Source organism: Triturus cristatus, chromosome 8, assembly GCF_964204655.1.
Source record: "Triturus cristatus chromosome 8, aTriCri1.1, whole genome shotgun sequence".
NCBI lineage: Eukaryota > Metazoa > Chordata > Amphibia > Caudata > Salamandridae > Triturus > Triturus cristatus.
Window position 1 is genome coordinate 1,619,286,511 of NC_140591.1, and position 17,876 is coordinate 1,619,304,386.

The window sequence follows — 17,876 nt, forward strand, 5'->3', positions numbered from 1 at the left end:
TCCAAACAGACCAGGGATGGATGACGAAGGAGAAATCTGTATGGTTTCTTCCTGACTCTATGGTCCAAGCTATCATAACTACGATTCACAGTCCGGCGCATTTAGGAGAGAAAGCTATGCTAGACAGCATTCAACACATTTGGTTCAACAAACATTTACGAGCAGCAGCTAAGCAAAAGGTCCGTACCTGTATGATATGTTGTCAGTTTAACCCAGGTAAAAGCATCCCAGTAGAGCAGGGTGGATTTCAGCCTCCTGATCACCCTTTTGAAGTCCTCCAGATGGATTATATCCAGATGGAACGATGTCGAGGATTCAAATATGTTCTCGTAGTTGTCTGTGCTCTTTCCCGTTGGACTGAAGCATACCCAGTATCAGATTACACTGCCCCGACTACTGCCAAGCAACTAGTTCGAGAATTCTTCCCACGGTATGGTTTACCACGTGTTGTCTATTCAGATAACGGCCAGCCTTTCTCATCCGAACTGATGAAACATGTTTCACTCTTGCTAGGATATCAGTTGAAGTTCCATTGTGTCCGACACCCCGAGGCAGCAGGTCTCGTGGAACGACATAATCAAACTTTGAAAATCAGATTGTCCAAAATATGTAGGGAGAAAGGTGTTGATTGGGTGGTAGCCTTACCAGTTGCACTCTTTTACATGAGAATGGTAGCACACTCTCGAACAGGGCTATCCCCTTATGAGGTGATCTTTGGCAGACCACCAAATATGTGGGGGACGCCTATACCCCGTAAAATAACTGATGTTGACTGTAATATGCTGACAGATTACCTGGCTTCCTTGATGTCTGCACTACAATCTTGTCGTTCACAGGTAGCTGCAGCCTTTCCCGACAACACTGAGGTGAAACCCCATGATGTAGTTCCGGGGGACCTCGTTCTTGTGAGGAATTTTGACCGAAAGACTCAGCTGGAGCCCAGGTGGAAGACACCCAAATTGGTCCTGCTCACCACAAGGACAGCCGTGAAGATCGAAGGCAGAAAAGGATGGGTGCATTCAAGTCATATCAAGAAATTTCATGGACTTCCTTCGGATGTAAATAGCCCACCTCGTGTGTCTTCACCCATTGACTCAAAACTACCTTTGGCTGAGGCCAACAGTCAGGAACTTTATAAACTGAAACTCAGGCCTAAACCGTCGGACGATTTGATTGTTTAAGTCCTCTCCAAGGTGAAGCGGTTGAATCTGTCTTCGACATGTATCCCTTAGACCTGAATCATGGAAAATCGCGAAAAATGTTGAAACGACATGCGTATTGTAAATCACTGCGTAGCCACTGTATAGTGACGTTATTAATTTTGTTTTTCTTGAGTTTTATAATAATCACTGCAAGTATATTGTTGCATATATATTATCCTATTTCTAAACATGTTTTCAATATAACTGATGAACATTCTTTTAGTGACCTACCCCCGCATGAATTGTCCTATAGACTTGCGCTGCGCAATAACACTTTCATTAGTATGTTACATCATTCCCATCAGACTAGTAATGCTACTAATTGTTGGGTGTGTGGCCGACTCCCTCCCTATCAGAATTATAAGGGAGTTTTGCCTTTCTTTCCACATCCGTTTACACATAATGGCTCCTGTGGAGCATGGTTTAGTTTAATCAATTCCATAGACTCAGACACAGCAGTTTATCAAGACCATTGGGTATGGGGAAATCTGAACCTAGTTTTACTCAAAGTCTGTTACCCTGATAAGGAGGGTCGCCCCAAAAGAACAGGAACTGATCTAGAAAATGAAGTATATGGACTAGGTAATTTTACACCTAACCTCATGATTCTGAATGTCGAATCCGAAGTTGAACTAGTTTTGCCCACCATGTCAGTATTTCCAGCTAAAGGTGAATTGTGTGTAAGAAAAATTGGTTCCATACATATGGGCCATAGTAAATGCACTACTATAGTAGAATTCAGTGATCAAGGTAAATCTTCATTTAGAGCTTCTCGCCACTCCTACTTTATATGTGGTCAGACTGCATATATGCGTCTACCTCTAGATTGGGATGGTACCTGCTACATTGCATTCCTTTTGCCACCTGTTTTCCTAGCTCCTCCTGATTATTACAGAAATATTCATTTAGTACACAATAGAGAGCGGAGAGATCTCCCAATTGTCGATTACACTGAGACGGCATGGGACAAGTACGTAGATTTTAATAAAGGCATCTTTCCCTATATAGGTACGATTTCAAATAGTAAGCTAATACGTAGATTAACTAGGACTCTTGAAGCTGTAGTGAATGAAACTATTGCCGCCCTAGGCAACTTGACAGAGGAGCAATCTGCGATGAGGATTGTTGTTCTTCAAAATCGTCTTGTCCTTGACGTCATCCTGGCCGATAGGGGCGGAGCTTGTAGGGTCATCGGATCAAGCTGCTGCGTATTCATACCAGAAAATTCGCCATCTGTATATAAAGCTATAACTCGCCTTCATAAGATTGTGAGCCAGATACACCAGAATCCAGGCACTTGGACGTGGTCCGGGTGGTTTTGGAGTGTGATATCAGCCTGGGGATGGAGAGTTCTATCCTTCCTAGGTATTGGCCTTCTTATACTATTCAGTTGCTGCTTATGCCTGCAATGTGGACCAGCGATTTGTGGTCTGTGTGCCACATCGTGTATTCCACATCAAGGTTTTCACTCAAGATCCCGGAAGAAGAAAGAAGAAGAAATGATGCTCCATGAACAAATCGATGGATTAATGAAGATTGATGTCTCTTGATGGGCAAGTAGGGGACAAGGAGGGAATGTGGAAACATGGATTTTTCCGATCAGTTATGTCCCCTATCTTGGACCCCAACGGTTCTATATGCATGTTACAAGTACATGTATGTTCCCTCCAGTTCCAGTTTTTAAGACGCAAACACATGTGCGTCCACCGTCAACATGTCCTCTGTCAGATCCGCCATGAATGGGCTGGATATTCGATTCCTAAGTATGAAAGGCCACCGACTTTATATGGCCCAGTTACTCCATTTTGCAGTTCAGGCGAGTAGGCCCCGATTCTGCCATCAAGCTTTTCCTTGCTCTCTGCCTCTGACAGCTTCAGCTTGAGTTCGCATCTGTATCCATGAACTTTGTCCTACTCCCTGTGCGGCTAACGGTGCCTGCCTCGGCCAGTTTTGCCTGCCTGCCAAGAACCGTATTTCACCTTCGAGTTATCTGCTTCGCTCCTCAGCCGATGCATTCCTGTCTAGTAGTTTAGGTAAACATTTCCTTCAGCTACCGAGCAAAGGGCCCGGCCTCTCTGTCCTCATGCAAGTAATTCATAGCCCTGTTACCATGGAAAGTTTCTGCCCCTTGCATCTCATATAGACACTTAGACGCTTTTACACGCACACACACCCAGTATAGAATAGATTCTGTCCGAGAGTCCTTCCTTTGTGGATAACATAGTTCTTTAAACATAGGATGTTAGATATGATTTGGGATTAGGTTGACTTGACCCCCCAGACTTCTTGTCTCCACATGTAGAGCTAAGTGTCAAGTCCCCTTCACCCCCTAGTTGTACGTCAATCACACGTCGTGCTGCTGCGCGCGCATCTATGCCAAGTATTATCTTATAGATCCACCTATATGTGACATCATAACCAATTATGTTTCTTTTTACTCCTCATTACGCCCATTTTCGGTTACGCATGTGAATTATAATCTTTCTTATCAATTGTTACGCCTTCTGCATTTGTTTCATTGTAATGTACATTCTATAAAAATGATTGTCTGTCAATAAAATATTGTACTTCACTTCCTGAACCCCCGTGGTGACGGAACCTGAAGGCCGCGACTCGAGTCGGCCATTTTGGAATAAAGCCCATTCAGAAACCTCTTATACCACGGATTCTGCCTCTTATTTTACTGAGCTATTTTATTTAGATTCCGTATCAAATTCAGTCCCGGTAATTAAATTATTTACCACAATATATTCATCAATATTGCTCAAATCTAGGGTTATATTTCATCTGCCTCTTGCTCATTGAAATACCTTTCTGATTTTTGCAATCACAGTATTGTTACTATAATATTGAAAACACTTTCAGTTTTTATTAGGTTTAAGATGATCTGTTCAACCGAAAGATAAATCAGACTTTTCTAATTGAATTGAATCGCAGGACGACTTAATGAAAATAGTTTTTTATTTAAGAATAAGGAAAGCACGGCACTGCTGAGATTTGAACTCAGGATCTCTTGTTTACTAGACAGGCGCTTTAACCAGCTAAGCCACAGCACCCTCTTGAAAATGCTTTAAGGAACAGTTTGCCATATGGTGTTCAAGAGAATCCTGAGTTTTTCACTTTCATAATCATTTCTCAGTTCAGAAAATGCACTACTCAAATAGTTTAGACGAGGATACTGATCCTATTCATAAACACCTCATTGATATATTGCTTATCCTGTTCATAAATGTTTTAATTATGCCTTCTTTAGGAATGCATTACTTGATTTCAACTCTAGAATGATTTTTCATCTCTGTTTTGCTCTTTGTCACTCTTTTTTCCCTTTTTCATTCAAAGCATTACTTTGAAAATCTTCACAATACCACGTTTGTTAGTTTTTCAATTTAAGATGACCCATTCTAATGTTCACAGAACAACACTTTTCTTTTTAAAATGTATTAAACATTTGCGTGATGAAAATTATTTTTAGATGTAAGGACCAATAATAAAGTGCTGCTGAGATTTGAACTCAGGATTTCCTGTTTACGAGACAGGCGCTTTAACCACTTAGCCACAGCACCTACTTTAGTGATACAGAAGGGATCATTAATTTAGTATTGGTGATCAACTTCCGTGCCTGTGTTAAAGTGTCTTAATATGTATTCTAATGTTAAACAAGCAAGGATTCCTAATCTGTAAACAAGTATAGCTATGTTGTATTAAAAAAGAACACATTTTAAACTCAATCCCATATTTTGAATAGTTTATAAATAAGTGTTTTACATATATTCATCAATATTGCTCAAATCTAGGGTTATATTTCATCTGCCTCTTGCTCATTGAAATACCTTTTTGATTTTGCAATCACAGTATTGTTAATATAATATTGAAAACACTTTCAGTTGTTATTAGGTTTAAGATGATCTGTTCAACCGAAAGATAAATCAGACTTTTCTAATTTAATTGAATCGCAGGACGACTTAATGAAAATAATTTTTTATTTAAGAATGAGGAAAGCAAGGCACTGCTGAGATTTGAACTCAGGATCTCCTGTTTACTGGACAGGCGCTTTAACCAGCTAAGCCACAGCACCCTCTTGAACACGCTTTAACGAACAGTTTGCCATATGGTGTTCAAGAGAAACCTGAGTTTTTCACTTTCATAATCATTTCTCAGTTCCGAAAACGCACTACTCAAATAGTTTAGACGAGGATACTGATCCTATTGATAAACACCTCATTGATATATTGCTTATCCTGTTCATAAATGTTTTAATTATGCCTTCTTTAAGAATGCATTACTTGAATTCAACTCTAGAATGATTTTTTATCTCTATTTTGCTCTTTGTCACTCTTTTTTCCCTTTTTCATTCAAAGCATTACTTTGAAAATCTTCACAATACCACGTTTTTTAGTTTTTCAATTTAAGATGACCCATTCTAATGTTCACAGAACAACACTTTTCTTTTTAAAATGTATTAAACATTTGCGTGATGAAAATTATTTTTACATGTAAGGACCAATAATAAGGTGCTGCTGAGATTTGAACTCAGGATTTCCTGTTTACGAGAGAGGCGCTTTAACCACTTAGCCACAGCACCTACTTTAGTGATACAGAAGGGATCATTAATTTAGTATTGGTGATCAACTTCTGTGCCTGTGTTAAAGTGTCTTAATATGTATTCTAATGTTAAACAAGCAAGGATTCCTAATCTGTAAACAAGAATAGCTATGTTGTATTAAAAAAAGAACACATTTTAAACTCAATCCCATATTTTGAATAGTTTATAAATAAGTGTTTTACATATATTCATCAATATTGCTCAAATCTAGGGTCATATTTCATCTGCCTCTTGCTCATTGAAATACCTTTTTGATTTTGCAATCACAGTATCGTTACTATAATATCGAAAACACTTTCAGTTTTTATTAGGTTTAAGATGATCCGTTCAACCGAAAGATAAATCAGACTTTTCTAATTTAATTGAATCGCAGGACGACTTAATGAAAATAATTTTTTATTTAAGAATGAGGAAAGCAAGGCACTGCAGAGATTTGAGCTCAGGATCTCCTGTTTACTAGACAGGCGCTTTAAACAGCTAAGCCACAGCACCCTCTTGAAAATGCTTTAAGGAACAGTTTGCCGTATGGTGTTCAAGAGAATCCTGAGTTTTTCACTTTCATTATCATTTCTAAGTTCAGAAAACGCTCTACTCAACTACTTTAGACGAGGATACTGATCCTATTCATAAACACCTCATTGATATATTGCTTATCCTGTTCATAAATGTTTTAGTCATGCTTTCTTTAAGAATGCATTACTTGAATTCAACTCTAGAATGATTTTTTATCTCTATTTTGCTCTTTGTCACTCTTTTTTCCCTTTTTCATTCAAAGCATTGCTTTGAAAATCTTCACAATACCACGTTTTTTTGTTTTTCAATTTAAGATGACCCATTCTAATGTTCACAGAACAACACTTTTCTTTTTAAAATGTATTAAACATTTGCGTGATGAAAATTATTTTTACATGTAAGGACCAATAATAAGGTGCTGCTGAGATTTGAACTCAGGATTTCCTGTTTACGAGACAGGCGCTTTAACCACTTAGCCACAGCACCTACTTTAGTGATACCGAAGGGATCATTAATTTAGTATTGGTGATCAAATTCTGTGCCTGTGTTAACGTGTCTTAATATGTATTCTAATGTTAAACACGCAAGGATTCCTAATATGTAAACAAGAATAGCTATGTTGTATTAAAAAAGAACACATTTTAAACTCAATCCCATATTTTGAATAGTTTATAAATAAGTGTTTTACATATATTCATCAATATTGCTCAAATCTAGGGTTATATTTAATCTGCCTCTTGCTCATTGAAATACCTTTTTGATTTTGCAATCACAGTATTGTTAATATAATATTGAAAACACTTTCAGTTTTTATTAGGTTTAAGATGATCTGTTCAACCGAAAGATAAATCAGACTTTTCTAATTTAATTGAATCGCAGGACGACTTAATGAAAATAATTTTTTATTTAAGAATGAGGAAAGCAAGGCACTGCTGAGATTTGAACTCAGGATCTCCTGTTTACTGGACAGGCGCTTTAACCAGCTAAGCCACAGCACCCTCTTGAACATGCTTTAACGAACAGTTTGCCATATGGTGTTCAAGAGAAACCTGAGTTTTTCACTTTCATAATCATTTCTCAGTTCCGAAAACGCACTACTCAAATAGTTTAGACGAGGATACTGATCCTATTGATAAACACCTCATTGATATATTGCTTATCCTGTTCATAAATGTTTTAATTATGCCTTCTTTAAGAATGCATTACTTGAATTCAACTCTAGAATGATTTTTTATCTCTATTTTGCTCTTTGTCAGTCTTTTTTCCCTTTTTCATTCAAAGCATTACTTTGAAAATCTTCACAATACCACGTTTTTTAGTTTTTCAATTTAAGATGACCCATTCTAATGTTCACAGAACAACACTTTTCTTTTTAAAATGTATTAAACATTTGCGTGATGAAAATTATTTTTACATGTAAGGACCAATAATAAGGTGCTGCTGAGATTTGAACTCAGGATTTCCTGTTTACGAGAGAGGCGCTTTAACCACTTAGCCACAGCACCTACTTTAGTGATACAGAAGGGATCATTAATTTAGTATTGGTGATCAACTTCTGTGCCTGTGTTAAAGTGTCTTAATATGTATTCTAATGTTAAACAAGCAAGGATTCCTAATCTGTAAACAAGAATAGCTATGTTGTATTAAAAAAGAACACATTTTAAACTCAATCCCATATTTTGAATAGTTTATAAATAAGTGTTTTACATATATTCATCAATATTGCTCAAATCTAGGGTCATATTTCATCAGCCTCTTGCTCATTGAAATAAATTTTTGATTTTGCAATCACAGTATTGTTACTATAATATTGAAAACACTTTCAGTTTTTATTAGGTTTAAGATGATCTGTTCAACCGAAAGATAAATCAGACTTTTCTAATTTAATTGAATCGCAGGACGACTTAATGAAAATAATTTTTTATTTAGGAATGAGGAAAGCAAGGCACTGCAGAGATTTGAGCTCAGGATCTCCTGTTTACTAGACAAGCGCTTTAAACAGCTAAGCCACAGCACCCTCTTGAAAATGCTTTAAGGAACAGTTTGCCATATGGTGTTCAAGAGAATCCTGAGTTCTTCACTTTCATAATCATTTCTAAGTTCAGAAAACGCTCTACTCAACTACTTTAGACGAGGATACTGATCCTATTCATTAACACCTCATTGATATATTGCTTATCCTGTTCATAAATGTTTTAATTATGCCTTCTTTAAGAATGCATTACTTGAATTCAACTCTAGAAGGATTTTTTATCTCTATTTTGCTCTTTGTCAGTCTTTTTTCCCTTTTTCATTCAAAGCATTACTTTGAAAATCTTCACAATACCACGTTTTTTAGTTTTTCAATTTAAGATGACCCATTCTAATGTTCACAGAACAACACTTTTCTTTTTAAAATGTATTAAACATTTGCGTGATGAAAATTATTTTTACATGTAAGGACCAATAATAAGGTGCTGCTGAGATTTGAACTCAGGATTTCCTGTTTACGAGAGAGGCGCTTTAACCACTTAGCCACAGCACCTACTTTAGTGATACAGAAGGGATCATTAATTTAGTATTGGTGATCAACTTCTGTGCCTGTGTTAAAGTGTCTTAATATGTATTCTAATGTTAAACAAGCAAGGATTCCTAATCTGTAAACAAGAATAGCTATGTTGTATTAAAAAAGAACACATTTTAAACTCAATCCCATATTTTGAATAGTTTATAAATAAGTGTTTTACATATATTCATCAATATTGCTCAAATCTAGGGTCATATTTCATCAGCCTCTTGCTCATTGAAATAAATTTTTGATTTTGCAATCACAGTATTGTTACTATAATATTGAAAACACTTTCAGTTTTTATTAGGTTTAAGATGATCTGTTCAACCGAAAGATAAATCAGACTTTTCTAATTTAATTGAATCGCAGGACGACTTAATGAAAATAATTTTTTATTTAGGAATGAGGAAAGCAAGGCACTGCAGAGATTTGAGCTCAGGATCTCCTGTTTACTAGACAAGCGCTTTAAACAGCTAAGCCACAGCACCCTCTTGAAAATGCTTTAAGGAACAGTTTGCCATATGGTGTTCAAGAGAATCCTGAGTTCTTCACTTTCATAATCATTTCTAAGTTCAGAAAACGCTCTACTCAACTACTTTAGACGAGGATACTGATCCTATTCATAAACACCTCATTGATATATTGCTTATCCTGTTCATAAATGTTTTAATTATGCCTTCTTTAACAATGCATTACTTGAATTCAACTCTAGAATGATTTTTTATCTCTATTTTGCTCTTTGTCACTCTTTTTTCCCTTTTTCATTCAAAGCATTACTTTGAAAATCTTCACAATACCACGTTTTTTTGTTTTTCAATTTAAGATGACCCATTCTAATGTTCACAGAACAACACTTTTCTTTTTAAAATGTATTAAACATTTGTGTGCTGAAAATTATTTTTACATGTAAGGACCAATAATATGGTGCTGCTGAGATTTGAACTCAGGATTTCCTGTTTATGAGACAGGTGCTTTAACCACTTAGCCACAGCAGGTATTTTAGTGATACAGAAGGGATCATTAATTTAGTATTGGTGATCAAATTCTGTGCCTGTGTTAAAGTGTCTTAATATGTATTCTAATGTTAAACAAGCAAGGATTCCTAATCTGTAAACAAGAATAGCTATGTTGTATTACAAAAGAACACATTTTAAACTAAATCCCATATTTTGAATAGTTCATAAATAAGTGTTTTACATATATTCATCAATATTGCTCAAATCTAGGGTTATATTTCATCTGCCTCTTGCGCATTGAAATACCTTTCTGATTTTTGCAATCACAGTATTGTTACTATAATATTGAAAACACTTTCAGTTTTTATTAGGTTTAAGATGATCTGTTCAACCGAAAGATAAATCAGACTTTTCTAATTGAATTGAATCGCAGGACAACTTAATGAAAATAGTTTTTTATTTAAGAATAAGGAAAGCAAGGCACTGCTGAGATTTGATCTCAGGATCTCCTGTTTACTAGACAGGCGCTTTAACCAGCTAAGCCACAGCACCCTCTTGAAAATGCTGTAAGGAACAGTTTGCCATATGGTGTTCAAGAGAATCCTGAGTTTTTCACTTTCATAATCATTTCTCAGTTCAGAAAATGCACTACTCAAATAGTTTAGACGAGGATACTGATCCTATTCATAAACACCTCATTGATATATTGCTTATCCTGTTCATAAATGTTTTAAGTATGCCTTCTTTAAGAATGCATTACTTGAGTTCAACTCTAGAATGATTTTTCATCTCTATTTTGCTCTTTGTCACTCTTTTTTCCCTTTTTCATTCAAAGCATTACTTTGAAAATCTTCACAATACCACGTTTGTTAGTTTTTCAATTTAAGATGACCCATTCTAATGTTCACAAAACAACACTTTTCTTTTTAAAATGTATTAAACATTTGCGTGATGAAAATTATTTTTACATGTAAGGACCAATAATAAAGTGCTGCTGAGATTTGAACTCAGGTTTTCCTGTTTACGAGACAGGCGCTTTAACCACTTAGCCACAGCACCTACTTTAGTGATACAGAAGGGATCATTAATTTAGTATTGGTGATCAACTTCTGTGCCTGTGTTAAAGTGTCTTAATATGTATTCTAATGTTAAACAAGCAAGGATTCCTAATCTGTAAACAAGAATAGCTATGTTGTATTAAAAAAGAACACATTTTAAACTCAATACCATATTTTGAATAGTTTATAAATAGGTTTTTTACATATATTCATCAATATTGCTCAAATCTAGGGTCATATTTCATCTGCCTCTTGCTCATTGAAATACCTTTTTGATTTTTGCAATCACAGTATTGTTACTATAATATTGAAAACACTTTCAGTTTGTATTAGGTTTAAGATGATCTGTTCAACCGAAAGATAAATCAGACTTTTCTAATTGAATTGAATCGCAGGACGACTTAATGAATACAGTTTTTTATTTAAGAATGAGGAAAGCAAGGCACTGCTGAGATTTGAACTCAGTATCTCTTGTTTACTAGACAGGTGCTTTAACCAGCTAAGCCACAGCACCCTCTTGAAAATACTTTAAGGAACAGTTTGCCATATGGTGTTCAAGAGAATCCTGAGTTTTTCACTTTCCTCATCATTTCTAAGTTCAGAAAATGCTCTACTCAACTACTTTAGACGAGGATACTGATCCTATTCATAAACACCTCATTGATATATTGCTTATCCTGTTCATAAATGTTTTAATTATGCCTTCTTTAAGAATGCATTACTTGAATTCAACTCTAGAATGATTTTTTATCTCTATTTTGCTCTCTGTCACTCTTTTTTCCCTTTTTCATTCAAAGCATTGCTTTGAAAATCTTCACAATACCACATTTTTTTGTTTTTCAATTTAAGTTGACCCAATCTAATGTTCACAGAACAACACTTTTCTTTTTATAATGTATTAAACATTTGCGTGATGAAAATTATTTTTACATGTAAGGACCAATATTAAGGTGCTGTTGAGCTTTGAACTCAGGATTTCCTGTTTACGAGACAGGCGCTTTAACCACTTAGCCACAGCACCTAATTTAGTGATACAGAAGGGATCATTAATTTAGTATTGGCGATCAAATTCTGTGCCTGTGTTAAAGTGTCTTAATATGTATTCTAATGTTAAACAAGGAAGGATTCCTAATCTGTAAACAAGAATAGCTATGTTGTATTAAAAAATATCACATTTTAAACTCAATCCCATATTTTGAATAGTTTACAAATAAGTGTTTTACATATATTCATCAATATTGCTCAAATCTAGGGTCATATTTCATCTGCCTCTTGCTCATTGAAATACCTTTTTGATTTTGCAATCACAGTATCGTTACTATAATATTGAAAACACTTTCAGTTTTTATTAGGTTTAAGATGATCCGTTCAACCGAAAGATAAATCAGACTTTTCTAATTTAATTAAATCGCAGGACGACTTAATGAAAATAATTTTTTATTTAAGAATGAGGAAAGCAAGGCACTGCAGAGATTTGAGCTCAGGATCTCCTGTTTACTAGACAGGCGCTTTAAACAGCTAAGCCACAGCAGCCTCTTGAAAATGCTTTAAGGAACAGTTTGCCGTATGGTGTTCAAGAGAATCCTGAGTTTTTCACTTTCATAATCATTTCTAAGTTCAGAAAACGCTCTACTCAACTACTTTAGACGAGGATACTGATCCTATTCATAAACACCTCATTGATATATTGCTTATCCTGTTCATAAATGTTTTAATCATGCCTTCTTTAAGAATGCATTACTTGAATTCAACTCTAGAATGATTTTTTATCTCTATTTTGCTCTTTGTCACTCTTTTTTCCCTTTTTCATTCAAAGCATTGCTTTGAAAATCTTCACAATACCACGTTTTTTTCGTTTTTCAATTTAAGATGACCCATTCTAATGTTCACAGAAAAACACTTTTCTTTTTAAAATGTATTAAACATTTGCGTGATGAAAATTATTTTTACATGTAAGGACCAATAATAAGGTGCTGCTGAGATTTGAACTAAGGATTTCCTGTTTACGAGACAGGCGCTTTAACCACTTAGCCACAGCACCTACTTTAGTGATACCGAAGGGATCATTAATTTAGTATTGGTGATCAAATTCTGTGCCTGTGTTAACGTGTCTTAATATGTATTCTAATGTTAAACACGCAAGGATTCCTAATATGTAAAGAAGAATAGCTATGTTGTATTAAAAAAGAACACATTTTAAACTCAATCCCATATTTTGAATAGTTTATAAATAAGTGTTTTACATATATTCATCAATATTGCTCAAATCTAGGGTTATATTTAATCTGCCTCTTGCTCATTGAAATACCTTTTTGATTTTGCAATCACAGTATTGTTAATATAATATTGAAAACACTTTCAGTTTTTATTAGGTTTAAGATGATCTGTTCAACCAAACGATAAATCAGACTTTTCTAATTTAATTGAATCGCAGGACGACTTAATGAAAATAATTTTTTATTTAAGAATGAGGAAAGCAGGGCACTGCTGAGATTTGAACTCAGGATCTCCTGTTTACTGGACAGGCGCTTTAACCAGCTAAGCCACAGCACCCTCTTGAACATGCTTTAACGAACAGTTTGCCATATGGTGTTCAAGAGAAACCTGAGTTTTTCACTTTCATAATCATTTCTCAGTTCCGAAAACGCACTACTCAAATAGTTTAGACGAGGATACTGATCCTATTGATAAACACCTCATTGATATATTGCTTATCCTGTTCATAAATGTTTTAATTATGCCTTCTTTAAGAATGCATTACTTGAATTCAACTCTAGAAGGATTTTTTATCTCTATTTTGCTCTTTGTCAGTCTTTTTTCCCTTTTTCATTCAAAGCATTACTTTGAAAATCTTCACAATACCACGTTTTTTTGTTTTTCAATTTAAGATGACCCATTCTAATGTTCACAGAACAACACTTTTCTTTTTAAAATGTATTAAACATTTGCGTGATGAAAATTATTTTTACATGTAAGGACCAATAATAAGGTGCTGCTGAGATTTGAACTCAGGATTTCCTGTTTACAAGAGAGGCGCTTTAACCACTTAGCCAGAGCACCTACTTTAGTGATACAGAAGGGATCATTAATTTAGTATTGGTGATCAACTTCTGTGCCTGTGTTAAAGTGTCTTAATATGTATTCTAATGTTAAACAAGCAAGGATTCCTAATCTGTAAACAAGAATAGCTACGTTGTATTAAAAAAGAACACATTTTAAACTCAATCCCATATTTTGAATAGTTTATAAATAAGTGTTTTACATATATTCATCAATATTGCTCAAATCTAGGGTCATATTTCATCAGCCTCTTGCTCATTGAAATACCTTTTTGATTTTGCAATCACAGTATTGTTACTATAATATTGAAAACACTTTCAGTTTTTATTAGGTTTAAGATGATCTGTTCAACCGAAAGATAAATCAGACTTTTCTAATTTAATTGAATGGCAGGACGACTTAATGAAAATAATTTTTTATTTAAGAATGAGGAAAGCAAGGCACTGCTGAGATTTGAACTCAGGATCTCCTGTTTACTAGACAGGCGCTTTAACCAGCTAAGCCACAGCACCCTCTTGAAAATGCTTTAAGGAACAGTTTGCCATATGGTGTTCAAGAGAAACCTGAGTTTTTCACTTTCATAATCATTTCTCAGTTCAGAAAATGCACTACGCAAATAGTTTAGACGAGGATACTGATCCTATTCATAAACACCTCATTGATATATTGCTTATCCTGTTCATAAATGTTTTAATTATGCCTTCTTTAAGAATGCATTACTTGAATTCAACTCTAGAATGATTTTTTATCTCTATTTTGCTCTTTGTCACTCTTTTTTCCCTTTTTCATTCAAAGCATTACTTTGAAAATCTTCACAATACCACGTTTTTTTGTTTTTCAATTTAAGATGACCCATTCTAATGTTCACAGAACAACACTTTTCTTTTTAAAATGTATTAAACATTTGTGTGCTGAAAATTATTTTTACATGTAAGGACCAATAATAAGGTGCTGCTGAGATTTGAACTCAGGATTTCCTGTTTATGAGACAGGCGCTTTAACCACTTAGCCACAGCAGGTATTTTAGTGATACAGAAGGGATCATTAATTTAGTATTGGTGATCAAATTCTGTGCCTGTGTTAAAGTGTCTTAATATGTATTCTAATGTTAAACAAGCAAGGATTCCTAATCTGTAAACAAGAATAGCTATGTTGTATTACAAAAGAACACATTTTAAACTCAATCCCATATTTTGAATAGTTCATAAATAAGTGTTTTACATATATTCATCAATATTGCTCAAATCTAGGGTTATATTTCATCTGCCTCTTGCTCATTGAAATACCTTTCTGATTTTTGCAATCACAGTATTGTTACTATAATATTGAAAACACTTTCAGTTTTTATTAGGTTTAAGATGATCTGTTCAACCGTAAGATAAATCAGACTTTTCTAATTGAATTGAATCGCAGGACGACTTAATGAAAATAGTTTTTTATTTAAGAATAAGGAAAGCACGGCACTGCTGAGATTTGAACTCAGGATCTCCTGTTTACTAGACAGGCGCTTTAACCAGCTAAGCCACAGCACCCTCTTGAAAATGCTTTAAGGAACAGTTTGCCATATGGTGTTCAAGAGAATCCTGAGTTTTTCACTTTCATAATCATTTCTCAGTTCAGAAAATGCACTACTCAAATAGTTTAGACGAGGATACTGATCCTATTCATAAACACCTCATTGATATATTGCTTATCCTGTTCATAAATGTTTTAATTATGCCTTCTTTAAGAATGCATTACTTGATTTCAACTCTAGAATGATTTTTCATCTCTGTTTTGCTCTTTGTCACTCTTTTTTCCCTTTTTCATTCAAAGCATTACTTTGAAAATCTTCACAATACCACGTTTGTTAGTTTTTCAATTTAAGATGACCCATTCTAATGTTCACAGAACAACACTTTTCTTTTTAAAATGTATTAAACATTTGCGTGATGAAAATTATTTTTACATGTAAGGACCAATAATAAAGTACTGCTGAGATTTGAACTCAGGATTTCCTGTTTACGAGACAGGTGCTTTAACCACTTAGCCACAGCACCTACTTTAGTGATACAGAAGGGATCATTAATTTAGTATTGGTGATCAACTTCTGTGCCTGTGTTAAAGTGTCCTAATATGTATTCTAATGTTAAACAAGCAAGGATTCCTAATCTGTAAACAAGAATAGCTATGTTGTATTAAAAAAGAACACATTTTAAACTCAATCCCATATTTTGAATAGTTTATAAATAAGTGTTTTACATATATTCATCAATATTGCTCAAATCTAGGGTTATATTTCATCTGCCTCTTGCTCATTGAAATACCTTTTTGATTTTGCAATCACAGTATTGTTAATATAATATTGAAAACACTTTCAGTTGTTATTAGGTTTAAGATGATCTGTTCAACCGAAAGATAAATCAGACTTTTCTAATTTAATTGAATCGCAGGACGACTTAATGAAAATAATTTTTTATTTAAGAATGAGGAAAGCAAGGCACTGCTGAGATTTGAACTCAGGATCTCCTGTTTACTGGACAGGCGCTTTAACCAGCTAAGCCACAGCACCCTCTTGAACACGCTTTAACGAACAGTTTGCCATATGGTGTTCAAGAGAAACCTGAGTTTTTCACTTTCATAATCATTTCTCAGTTCCGAAAACGCACTACTCAAATAGTTTAGACGAGGATACTGATCCTATTGATAAACACCTCATTGATATATTGCTTATCCTGTTCATAAATGTTTTAATTATGCCTTCTTTAAGAATGCATTACTTGAATTCAACTCTAGAATGATTTTTTATCTCTATTTTGCTCTTTGTCACTCTTTTTTCCCTTTTTCATTCAAAGCATTACTTTGAAAATCTTCACAATACCACGTTTTTTAGTTTTTCAATTTAAGATGACCCATTCTAATGTTCACAGAACAACACTTTTCTTTTTAAAATGTATTAAACATTTGCGTGATGAAAATTATTTTTACATGTAAGGACCAATAATAAGGTGCTGCTGAGATTTGAACTCAGGATTTCCTGTTTACGAGAGAGGCGCTTTAACCACTTAGCCACAGCACCTACTTTAGTGATACAGAAGGGATCATTAATTTAGTATTGGTGATCAACTTCTGTGCCTGTGTTAAAGTGTCTTAATATGTATTCTAATGTTAAACAAGCAAGGATTCCTAATCTGTAAACAAGAATAGCTATGTTGTATTAAAAAAGAACACATTTTAAACTCAATCCCATATTTTGAATAGTTTATAAATAAGTGTTTTACATATATTCATCAATATTGCTCAAATCTAGGGTCATATTTCATCTGCCTCTTGCTCATTGAAATACCTTTTTGATTTTGCAATCACAGTATTGTTACTATAATATCGAAAACACTTTCAGTTTTTATTAGGTTTAAGATGATCCGTTCAACCGAAAGATAAATCAGACTTTTCTAATTTAATTGAATCGCAGGACGACTTAATGAAAATAATTTTTATTTAAGAATGAGGAAAGCAAGGCACTGCAGAGATTTGAGCTCAGGATCTCCTGTTTACTAGACAGGCGCTTTAAACAGCTAAGCCACAGCACCCTCTTGAAAATGCTTTAAGGAACAGTTTGCCGTATGGTGTTCAAGAGAATCCTGAGTTTTTCACTTTCATAATCATTTCTAAGTTCAGAAAACGCTCTACTCAACTACTTTAGACGAGGATACTGATCCTATTCATAAACACCTCATTGATATATTGCTTATCCTGTTCATAAATGTTTTAATCATGCTTTCTTTAAGAATGCATTACTTGAATTCAACTCTAGAATGATTTTTTATCTCTATTTTGCTCTTTGTCACTCTTTTTTCCCTTTTTCATTCAAAGCATTGCTTTGAAAATCTTCACAATACCACGTTTTTTTGTTTTTCAATTTAAGATGACCCATTCTAATGTTCACAGAACAACACT

The 17,876-nt window shown here is 34.5% G+C and overlaps 11 non-coding genes across 11 annotated transcripts; all 11 read right to left on the reverse strand.

Annotated features, from left to right (window-relative positions):
- Positions 1–4,692: 4,692 nt before the first annotated feature.
- Positions 4,693–4,765, reverse strand: TRNAT-CGU (transfer RNA threonine (anticodon CGU)). Its single transcript has one exon. It is a non-coding gene; the product is annotated as a tRNA-Thr (tRNA).
- A 946-nt stretch (positions 4,766–5,711) lies between these two features.
- On the reverse strand, positions 5,712–5,784 carry TRNAT-CGU (transfer RNA threonine (anticodon CGU)). Its single transcript has one exon. It is a non-coding gene; the product is annotated as a tRNA-Thr (tRNA).
- Positions 5,785–6,731: 947 nt separating this feature from the next.
- Positions 6,732–6,804, reverse strand: TRNAT-CGU (transfer RNA threonine (anticodon CGU)). Its single transcript has one exon. It is a non-coding gene; the product is annotated as a tRNA-Thr (tRNA).
- A 946-nt stretch (positions 6,805–7,750) lies between these two features.
- Positions 7,751–7,823, reverse strand: TRNAT-CGU (transfer RNA threonine (anticodon CGU)). Its single transcript has one exon. It is a non-coding gene; the product is annotated as a tRNA-Thr (tRNA).
- A 946-nt stretch (positions 7,824–8,769) lies between these two features.
- On the reverse strand, positions 8,770–8,842 carry TRNAT-CGU (transfer RNA threonine (anticodon CGU)). Its single transcript has one exon. It is a non-coding gene; the product is annotated as a tRNA-Thr (tRNA).
- Positions 8,843–10,808: 1,966 nt separating this feature from the next.
- Positions 10,809–10,881, reverse strand: TRNAT-CGU (transfer RNA threonine (anticodon CGU)). The gene has a single exon. It is a non-coding gene; the product is annotated as a tRNA-Thr (tRNA).
- A 1,967-nt stretch (positions 10,882–12,848) lies between these two features.
- On the reverse strand, positions 12,849–12,921 carry TRNAT-CGU (transfer RNA threonine (anticodon CGU)). Its single transcript has one exon. It is a non-coding gene; the product is annotated as a tRNA-Thr (tRNA).
- A 1,457-nt stretch (positions 12,922–14,378) lies between these two features.
- TRNAT-AGU (transfer RNA threonine (anticodon AGU)) lies at positions 14,379–14,452 on the reverse strand. The gene has a single exon. It is a non-coding gene; the product is annotated as a tRNA-Thr (tRNA).
- Positions 14,453–15,398: 946 nt separating this feature from the next.
- Positions 15,399–15,472, reverse strand: TRNAT-AGU (transfer RNA threonine (anticodon AGU)). The gene has a single exon. It is a non-coding gene; the product is annotated as a tRNA-Thr (tRNA).
- A 434-nt stretch (positions 15,473–15,906) lies between these two features.
- TRNAT-CGU (transfer RNA threonine (anticodon CGU)) lies at positions 15,907–15,979 on the reverse strand. Its single transcript has one exon. It is a non-coding gene; the product is annotated as a tRNA-Thr (tRNA).
- A 946-nt stretch (positions 15,980–16,925) lies between these two features.
- Positions 16,926–16,998, reverse strand: TRNAT-CGU (transfer RNA threonine (anticodon CGU)). The gene has a single exon. It is a non-coding gene; the product is annotated as a tRNA-Thr (tRNA).
- Positions 16,999–17,876: the final 878 nt, after the last annotated feature.